Source organism: Protomyctophum parallelum (assembly GCF_964188405.1).
Source record: "Protomyctophum parallelum genome assembly, chromosome: 15".
Lineage (NCBI taxonomy): Eukaryota > Metazoa > Chordata > Actinopteri > Myctophiformes > Myctophidae > Protomyctophum > Protomyctophum parallelum.
Window position 1 is genome coordinate 42,891,240 of NC_139710.1, and position 8,689 is coordinate 42,899,928.

Sequence of the window (8,689 nt, forward strand, 5' to 3'; positions counted from 1 at the left end):
TTACTAGATACTGAAGAAGGCCTACTGATTTCCAGAGAATGTTTGAGCAAAGTGTTTTACTAGATACTGAAGAAGGCCTACTGATTTCCAGAGAATGTTTGAGCAAAGTGTTTTACTAGATACTGAAGAAGGCCTACTGATTTCCAGAGAATGTTTGAGCAAAGTGTTTTACTATACTGAAGAAGGCCTACTGATTGATTTTCAGAGAATGTTTGAGCAAAGTGTTTTACTAGATACTGAAGAAGGCCTACTGATTGATTTTCAGAGAATGTTTGAGCAAAGTGTTTTACTAGATACTGAAGGCCTACTGATTGATTTTCAGAGAATGTTTGAGCAAAGTGTTTACTAGATACTGAAGAAGGCCTACTGATTGATTTTCAGAGAATGTTTGAGCAAAGTGTTTTACTATACTGAAGAAGGCCTACTGATTGATTTTCAGAGAATGTTTGAGCAAAGTGTTTTACTAGATACTGAAGAAGGCCTACTGATTGATTTCCAGAGAATGTTTGAGCAAAGTGTTTTACTAGATACTGAAGGCCTACTGATTGATTTTCAGAGAATGTTTGAGCAAAGTGTTTTACTAGATACTGAAGAAGGCCTACTGATTGATTTTCAGAGAATGTTTGAGCAAAGTGTTTTACTAGATACTGAAGAAGGCCTACTGATTTCCAGAGAATGTTTGAGCAAAGTGTTTTACTAGATACTGAAGAAGGCCTACTGATTTCCAGAGAATGTTTGAGCAAAGTGTTTTACTAGATACTGAAGAAGGCCTACTGATTTCCAGAGAATGTTTGAGCAAAGTGTTTTACTATACTGAAGAAGGCCTACTGATTGATTTTCAGAGAATGTTTGAGCAAAGTGTTTTACTAGATACCGAAGAAGGCCTACTGATTGATTTTCAGAGAATGTTTGAGCAAAGTGTTTTACTAGATACTGAAGAAGGCCTACTGATTGATTTTCAGAGAATGTTTGAGCAAAGTGTTTTACTAGATACTGAAGAAGGCCTACTGATTGTCAGAATGTTTGAGCAAAGTGTTTTACTATACTGAAGAAGGCCTACTGATTGATTTTCAGAGAATGTTTGAGCAATGTGTTTTACTAGATACTGAAGAAGGCCTACTGATTGTCAGAATGTTTGAGCAAAGTGTTTTACTATACTGAAGAAGGCCTACTGATTGATTTTCAGAGAATGTTTGAGCAATGTGTTTTACTAGATACTGAAGAAGGCCTACTGATTGTCAGAATGTTTGAGCAAAGTGTTTTACTATACTGAAGAAGGCCTACTGATTTTCAGATAATCTCAATTCCCTTCATCTGTTAAAGTTACATTTAGGCTAGTTGTGCTTCTAAATCACATACTGCTCAATTAATTAAGAGGAAGGAGAATATAGAGGAATAAACATTGCCCCCAAGTGGTAGAAATGTGTCTTTTTAACTAAGCTGCAGTTGAAGCATGTCCTTCCTAGAATACAATATTGTAACTATAAACTCAATTTTAACCATGTTATATTCATCGAAAACACCTGTTCTTTGTTCTGGTGGTTCTTTTATGATTTAAATGTCATCTAGAGGCTTAGCAGATGAGATTAAGCTTGGTTGCTAAAAGTTGCACGTTGAGTAATTTGAGTTATTAGCATATGTGACCATACCATTAACATCCTATAGTATAAGGCAAAACTTACATCATTCTTTAGGTAGCATGTGACATATGAAACTAGGGGGTTTTCATGAATCATTCCAAGCATTAGTTTTGCACAAAAAACACTCATTGGGAGGAAAACAGCCATAGCAGTCATCACAAATGTGATGAGGTCAGCACACAACTCTGTTGGCTGAGTTAAAAACCAAAAATGGAATGAAAGGGAGGATTTGGTTCAAATGAGCTGGATGTGAACTCTGAATCAGGTTCCAATGAAAGATTAGGAATAGGGATAGGCCTATAGGTCAGTAATGTCATGACCATAGACATACAGACACATATGACTAGCGCCCCTCAAAAATAGGGTCATGGACATGACCTGTAACAGTTTTCTCCCCTATGACCTGTAGGTCAGTGAATTTCAAGGACCACCAGTTTATAGCATTAGGCCACAGACCCCCATAACTCTGAGAGTGTACAAATAGAACCAAATGGACCGATAAGCATCCATTTGTCCTCTTCATTTGTACACTCTCAGGTAGTTATAGACCTGTAAGGGTCCATTTGGTTCCAAACTATTGATAATTTTAGCTGGAACCCCCTCATGGATTCTACTTTGAGAACCACTGACCCACCGTGTAGGTGTTCCATGATCGGGCAAGTTGAAAGACACCTGACGACAAGTCCATGTGTTTGCCAGAGTTCTCATCAGCTCAAGAAACTGCTATTCCATAATATTAGTCAGGTGAGGTCTAAGTATACTTGCGCAAGCAGAGCGCGCAAGTAAAAGTTTTCGTCTGTGCTTCGATGCGTATGTCGCCGTTTGATTTGTATGCGCCGTGCCAGCGTATGGCGTAAATACTACTTCAGCTTGATATGGCAGTGGTGTCAGATTACATACAAGTATACATAGGGACATTACCTTTAATCCTCCCGACACTAAAACATATCGTCATTACGTCACCTTCGAAAACCAATTACACCCTGGCATTGGGTCCTTTTAATCCATATCTTTATTACGTCATCATTGAGAGTTGTACCAGTTATACCCTGACGTCATATGCTGCTACGATACATACGCATCAAACGGGGCATACGCAAAGTAACCACAGTATACCGCTAATCAATTTACAAATTACATACATAGAGGCATTTCCTTTAATCCACCCGACACTGATCGACATATACGTCACCATCGAAAGTTCTTTCACAGAGAAGCTGAGATTTGACAGTTTGTAGCAGTCGACAGTACTTGCACACTCTGCTTGTGCACTATATATTTTTAAATCACACCTGTGTGAAGTGAGGGGCGACCTTATCATGGTACATCATCATACATCATCTCATTTCGGCCAATCAGAATTTGCGTCCTCACCTTCGTCTTCAATGTTTGTGTTAAGCAATGTCCGAACACTCAAAATTGTCCATTCATTGTCAATGGCATTTAATGTTTGTATAGGACAAAGTTTGTGTTAGCACATACACTAAAAGCTGAACAAAATCATTTTAAAGGAGAATTCCATTCTAGAATGCTTTCTTATCTTTCTTACCTTTCTTTGTAGTTGTTACGTCCCCACCAAAGAGGTCCAGGTGTTTTTTTGTGCAAAAACTCCTTATTGGCTATTTTCCCTACCATAAGCCCTCAATGAATTGCATTGCATTGAATGGGAATTGAATGGGGCTATGGGGTGTTATGCTAATTCACTTATTTCCATCGAAAGAAGTAGTAAAGTGTGCCGCTTGGGATATTATTTACATTATGAAGAGAGGATATAAACAAAGAAATTATAATTTTGAGCGATGGAAATAAGCAAATTAGCACAACACCCCATAGCCCCATTCAATTCCCATTCAATTCAATGCAATTCATTTAGGGCTTATGGTAGGGGAAATAGCCAATAAGGAGCTTTTGCACAAAATAACACCTGGACCTCTTTGGTGGGGACGTAACAACTACAAAGAAAGGTAAGAAAGCCTTTTAGTATGGAATTCTCCTTTAAAGGTCATCATTTTTCATTTTTAGATTAGCTAAGGCTAATATAAAAATGAAAAATGATGACTATTTGTTTTGATTGTTATTTGTTCAATAGCAGATCTCCCATCTCAGTATCCTGGTCTTTAGTAAAATAAAATAAAAGTTCAGGATACCAATTTCACACAATCCGTAGAGAGATTAGATTAGAAGTGACGAAACAAAATTGCTCACACTGGTAATATCGGTCTACTTCATGAAGTCCTTCCTGCAGCTGGTCTGGATTCAAATCCAATCCAAGGCTCTTCTGTTGCATGGCATGCTTTCTTTCGTTGTCCTGTCGCTGTTCACTGTCTCTATCCAAAATAAGCAAGAAAGAAATTAATATTTTGTGGCAAACTCATTGAAATAGTTTCAGAGTTACTTAGGCATTGTTCTCTTCATTGTGTTCTCCTTGGAAATATTGAAATGTTAAGGTAATAATAAGCCTACTGTATGTCTATAGGTGTCTTTTTCCTGCACTAAAATTAAAAAAGTTTTGATTTTGACTTTCTGACTAGATTAAGTAGGTAATTGTCTTTCCTTCCTGGAAAGTGGTTGTCTTTCGATGCTGTGTCAGCTGTCAATGACTTCTGTCAATGATTTCTTGCTGTTTTTGTTTTTTTAAACAACATTCAGCGTTCAAATGAAACACCACAATATGTTTCTGACACCCTGTGGACATTGTTAGTATTGCAATTTGCAACTAAGATGCATTTTCTGAGGAAAACAGTCAGGGTATTTTAGGTCAGGGGATCTTAGTATAATCTGATCGACAGGAGGAATTGACTTTAAAGAAACAATTTGTTTCTGAACAAATATCAATTTACAATTTAGGCATTTAGCAGACACTCTTAATCCAGAGCGATTTAGATTAAGCAATAACGATAGTCATCACATATAGTATAAAAAGTAAGAACGTAACAGTGGAGTATCTATATCATGAAACTATATATATAAACTATAGCCTACATCAGGGGTTCCCACACTTTTTTGATTTGCAAGCAACTTTCAAAATGACCACCTCAACAAGATCTACCAAAAAATGTGATGAAAATGTATAGCAGCTCATTTGGGATGGGAAATAGAGGGGAGGAAATGGAATTAGGTTTTTTTTTATATGTAACTAACTTGATAATGCAAATGTACTCAACACTCAACAAAGTATTTCATTGTGGGTTTGAGCTGACAGGCCCTTTTTGATGTCAAACAATCAAGTCACCTTAATTCAAGTGTCAGATGCCAATTCTTTTTTTAATTATATTTATATATTTTAGGGGCATGCCATGTGATCTACCTGCACAGCCTTTGTGATGTACTGGTAGATCACGATCTACCTTTTGGGCACCCCTGGCCTACATAGTGACTTTAAACAATCAGAAGAGGGACGGTTTTTGGGCCCGGACAATCAGAACAGGGCAGATTTAGGGCCCGACCAATCAGAAGAGGGCATGTTTTTGGGCCCGGCCAATCAGAAGAGGGTAGGTTCAGGGCCCGGCCATTCGGAAGAGGGCAGGTTTAGGGTCCGGCCAATCAGGAGACGGCAGGTTTAGGCCCGGCCAATCAGTGCCTGGCTCGCTGATAACGAACTATCTTTACACCGCCTATCAATTTTTTAATCTTAAACTAGTCAGCTCTTTACATAGTGGCTCCTTTGAAAACAAAAAAGAAACAGAACACCAGAGTATAACACCCTGGATAAATGAGCATACACGTTCACTGAAGCAAGAATGTCATAGAGCTGAGTGAGCTTGGAGAAAAAACAAACTCACCATCCACCTATACCTAGAGATTCTTAAAAAGTCAACAGTCGCCTATAACAAAGTCTTGCGTCAAACATGTTTGTGTGGGTTTGTGTGTGTGTGTGTGTGTGTGTGTGTGTGAGAGGGGTGTCACAGTATGTGGCTCTGTGTTGCCATACTGTGGCTGTGTGTGGGCGTCGGCTTTCCTCCCAGCTTCCAGCCTTGGCACACCTGTCTGTGGTCAATTCAATTCAATTCAAAGGGCTTTATTGGCATGAGAAAACATACGTTTACATTGTGGTCACCTCATCGCACTCAATTGACACACCTGCCGGCCATCAACTCTTCAGCCCTGACAGTATTTATACCCTGGTCTTCACTCCACTCATCGTCAGATCATTGTTCAACCTTTCATGGTAGTACTATAGCTTGACTCTAGCCAGTGTTTATGTTCTAGTGAAGTTATAGTCTAGTTATATTTCCTAGTATTTGCTCCTGTGTTTCCTGCAAACTCAAGCTCTTCTCCTCTCCTCCAGAACCCAGCTCACCTATGCTACTGCCTGCTCGTCTGCCTGCTGCCTGCCTGGACTGCTTTCCTCATCCTCCATGTTTGTTTGCCATGCAACCCTCCAAAATCTCCAATTCACCATATTGTGAATAAATATCTGAATTTTGCTCCTGTGTTTGGCTCTGCATTTGGGTTCAACTTTCTGTATATATATACTGAGCCAGCTGTAGACCCATATCTGGGCACCAGCCTGGCCCGGGGAGGCCCTCGTAGTACGACCAAACGAGCAAAACTCTCCTTGGGTCGCCAAGCCACCATACCCAACCGGTCCAGAGCCACAGCAACTCCCACCTCACCTCCAGGGTGTGCAGCACCCATCTCACCTCCAGGGTGTGCAGCACCCACCTCACCTCCAGGGTGTGCAGCACCCACCTCACCTCCAGGGTGTGCAGCACCCACCTCACCTCCAGGGTGTGCAGCACCCATCTCACCTCCAGGGTGTGCAGCACCCACCTCACCTCCAGGGTGTGCAGCACCCACCTCACCTCCAGGGTGTGCAGCACCCACCTCACCTCCAGGGTGTGCAGCACCCACCTCACCTCCAGGGTGTGCAGCACCCACCTCGCCTCCAGGGTGTGCAGCACCCACCTCGCCCCCAAGGTGTGCAGCACCCACCTCGCCTCCAGGGTGTGCAGCACCCACCTCGCCTCCAGGGTGTGCAGCACCCACCTCGCCTCCAGGGTGTGCAGCACCCACCTCGCCTCCAGGGTGTGCAGCACCCACCTCGCCTCCAGGGTGTGCAGCACCCATCTCACCTCCAGGGTGTGCAGCACCCACCTCACCTCCAGGGTGTGCAGCACCCATCTCACCTCCAGGGTGTGCAGCACCCACCTCACCTCCAGGGTGTGCAGCACCCACCTCACCTCCAGGGTGTGCAGCACCCACCTCACCTCCAGGGTGTGCAGCACCCACCTCACCTCCAGGGTGTGCAGCACCCACCTCGCCTCCAGGGTGTGCAGCACCCACCTCGCCCCCAAGGTGTGCAGCACCCACCTCGCCTCCAGGGTGTGCAGCACCCACCTCGCCTCCAGGGTGTGCAGCACCCACCTCGCCTCCAGGGTGTGCAGCACCCACCTCGCCTCCAGGGTGTGCAGCACCCACCTCACCTCCAGGGTGTGCAGCACCCACCTCACCTCCAGGGTGTGCAGCACCCACCTCGCCTCCAGGGTGTGCAGCACCCACCTCGCCCCCAAGGTGTGCAGCACCCACCTCGCCTCCAGGGTGTGCAGCACCCACCTTGCCTCCAGGGTGTGCAGCACCCACCTCGCCTCCAGGGTGTGCAGCACCCACCTCGCCTCCAGGGTGTGCAGCACCCACCTCGCCTCCAGGGTGTGCAGCACCCACCTCGCCTCCAGGGTGTGCAGCACCCACCTTGCCTCCAGGGTGTGCAGCACCCACCTCGCCTCCAGGGTGTGCAGCACCCACCTTGCCTCCAGGGTGTGCAGCACCCACCTCGCCTCCAGGGTGTGCAGCACCCACCTCGCCTCCAGGGTGTGCAGCACCCACCTTGCCTCCAGGGTGTGCAGCACCCACCTTGCCACCTCCGGCGTCGCCTCCCAGGACTGCAGCACCTCCGGCGTCTCCTCCCAGGCCTGCAGCACCTCCGGTGTCGCCTCCCAAGCCTGCAGCACCTCCGGTGTCGCCTCCCAAGCCTGCAGCTTCCCTGGCATCGCCTCCCAAGCCTGCAGCTTCCCTGGCATCGCCTCCCAAGCCTGCAGCTTCCCTGGCATTGCCTCCGTGGGCAGCTTCCCTGCCCCCGCCTGTGGCTTCCCTGGCATCGCCTTCGGTGTCTTCTGCCTCGTCTCGGCCCCCGGGCCGACCGCCCGATGACCACAGTTCTGCCTCGTCTCGGCCCCCAGGCCGACCGCCCGATGACCACAGTTCTGCCTCGTCTCGGCCCCCAGGCCGACCGCCCGATGACCACAGTTCTGCCTCGTCTCGGCCCCCGGGCCGACCGCCCGATGACCCCACATCTGCCTCGTCACGGCATCCGGGGCGACCGCCCGATGACTCCACATCTGCCTCGTCACAACCTCCCGGCCGACCGCCCGATGACTCCACATCTGCCTCGTCACAACCTCCCGGCCGACCGCCCGATGACTCCACATCTGCCTCGTCACAACCTCCCGGCCGACCGCCCGATGACTCCACATCTGCCTCATCCCAGCGTCCAGGCCGCCCCCCTGATGACTCCAGTTCTGCCTCAAACCAGCGTCCAGGCCATCTATCTGGGGTCCAGGTTTCCAGACAGCATGTGCCTAGTCCCTTGCCCTGGTCTCCCTCCTCCGGACCCCCTCCACCCTCCCTGCTTCGTGTTCCTGATCTGCATTGTGGGACGTCTGGAAGCCGTCCCTTAAGAGGGGGGTACTGTCACAGTATGTGGCTCTGTGTTGCCATACTGTGGCTGTGTGTGGGCGTCGGCTTTCCTCCCAGCTTCCAGCCTTGGCACACCTGTCTGTGGTCACCTCATCGCACTCAATTGACACACAAAGACTGTCAACTGTGAGTGGACGACCCAATTAAGCATTACACTTGTTTACAACAGGGTCCACATTGTTCAATTCATCAAAACATTTAAAGACATACAAACATTTAGAGACATACAAATAGACATTTCTATGTAGCTAAAGAACAGAACAGGAATTCATCATATGGGAAGCAAAAAAGGGAAAAGATACAATATACAGTGAGGGAAAATGGGGTGGGGGGGTGGGGGGGATTCAGATTTT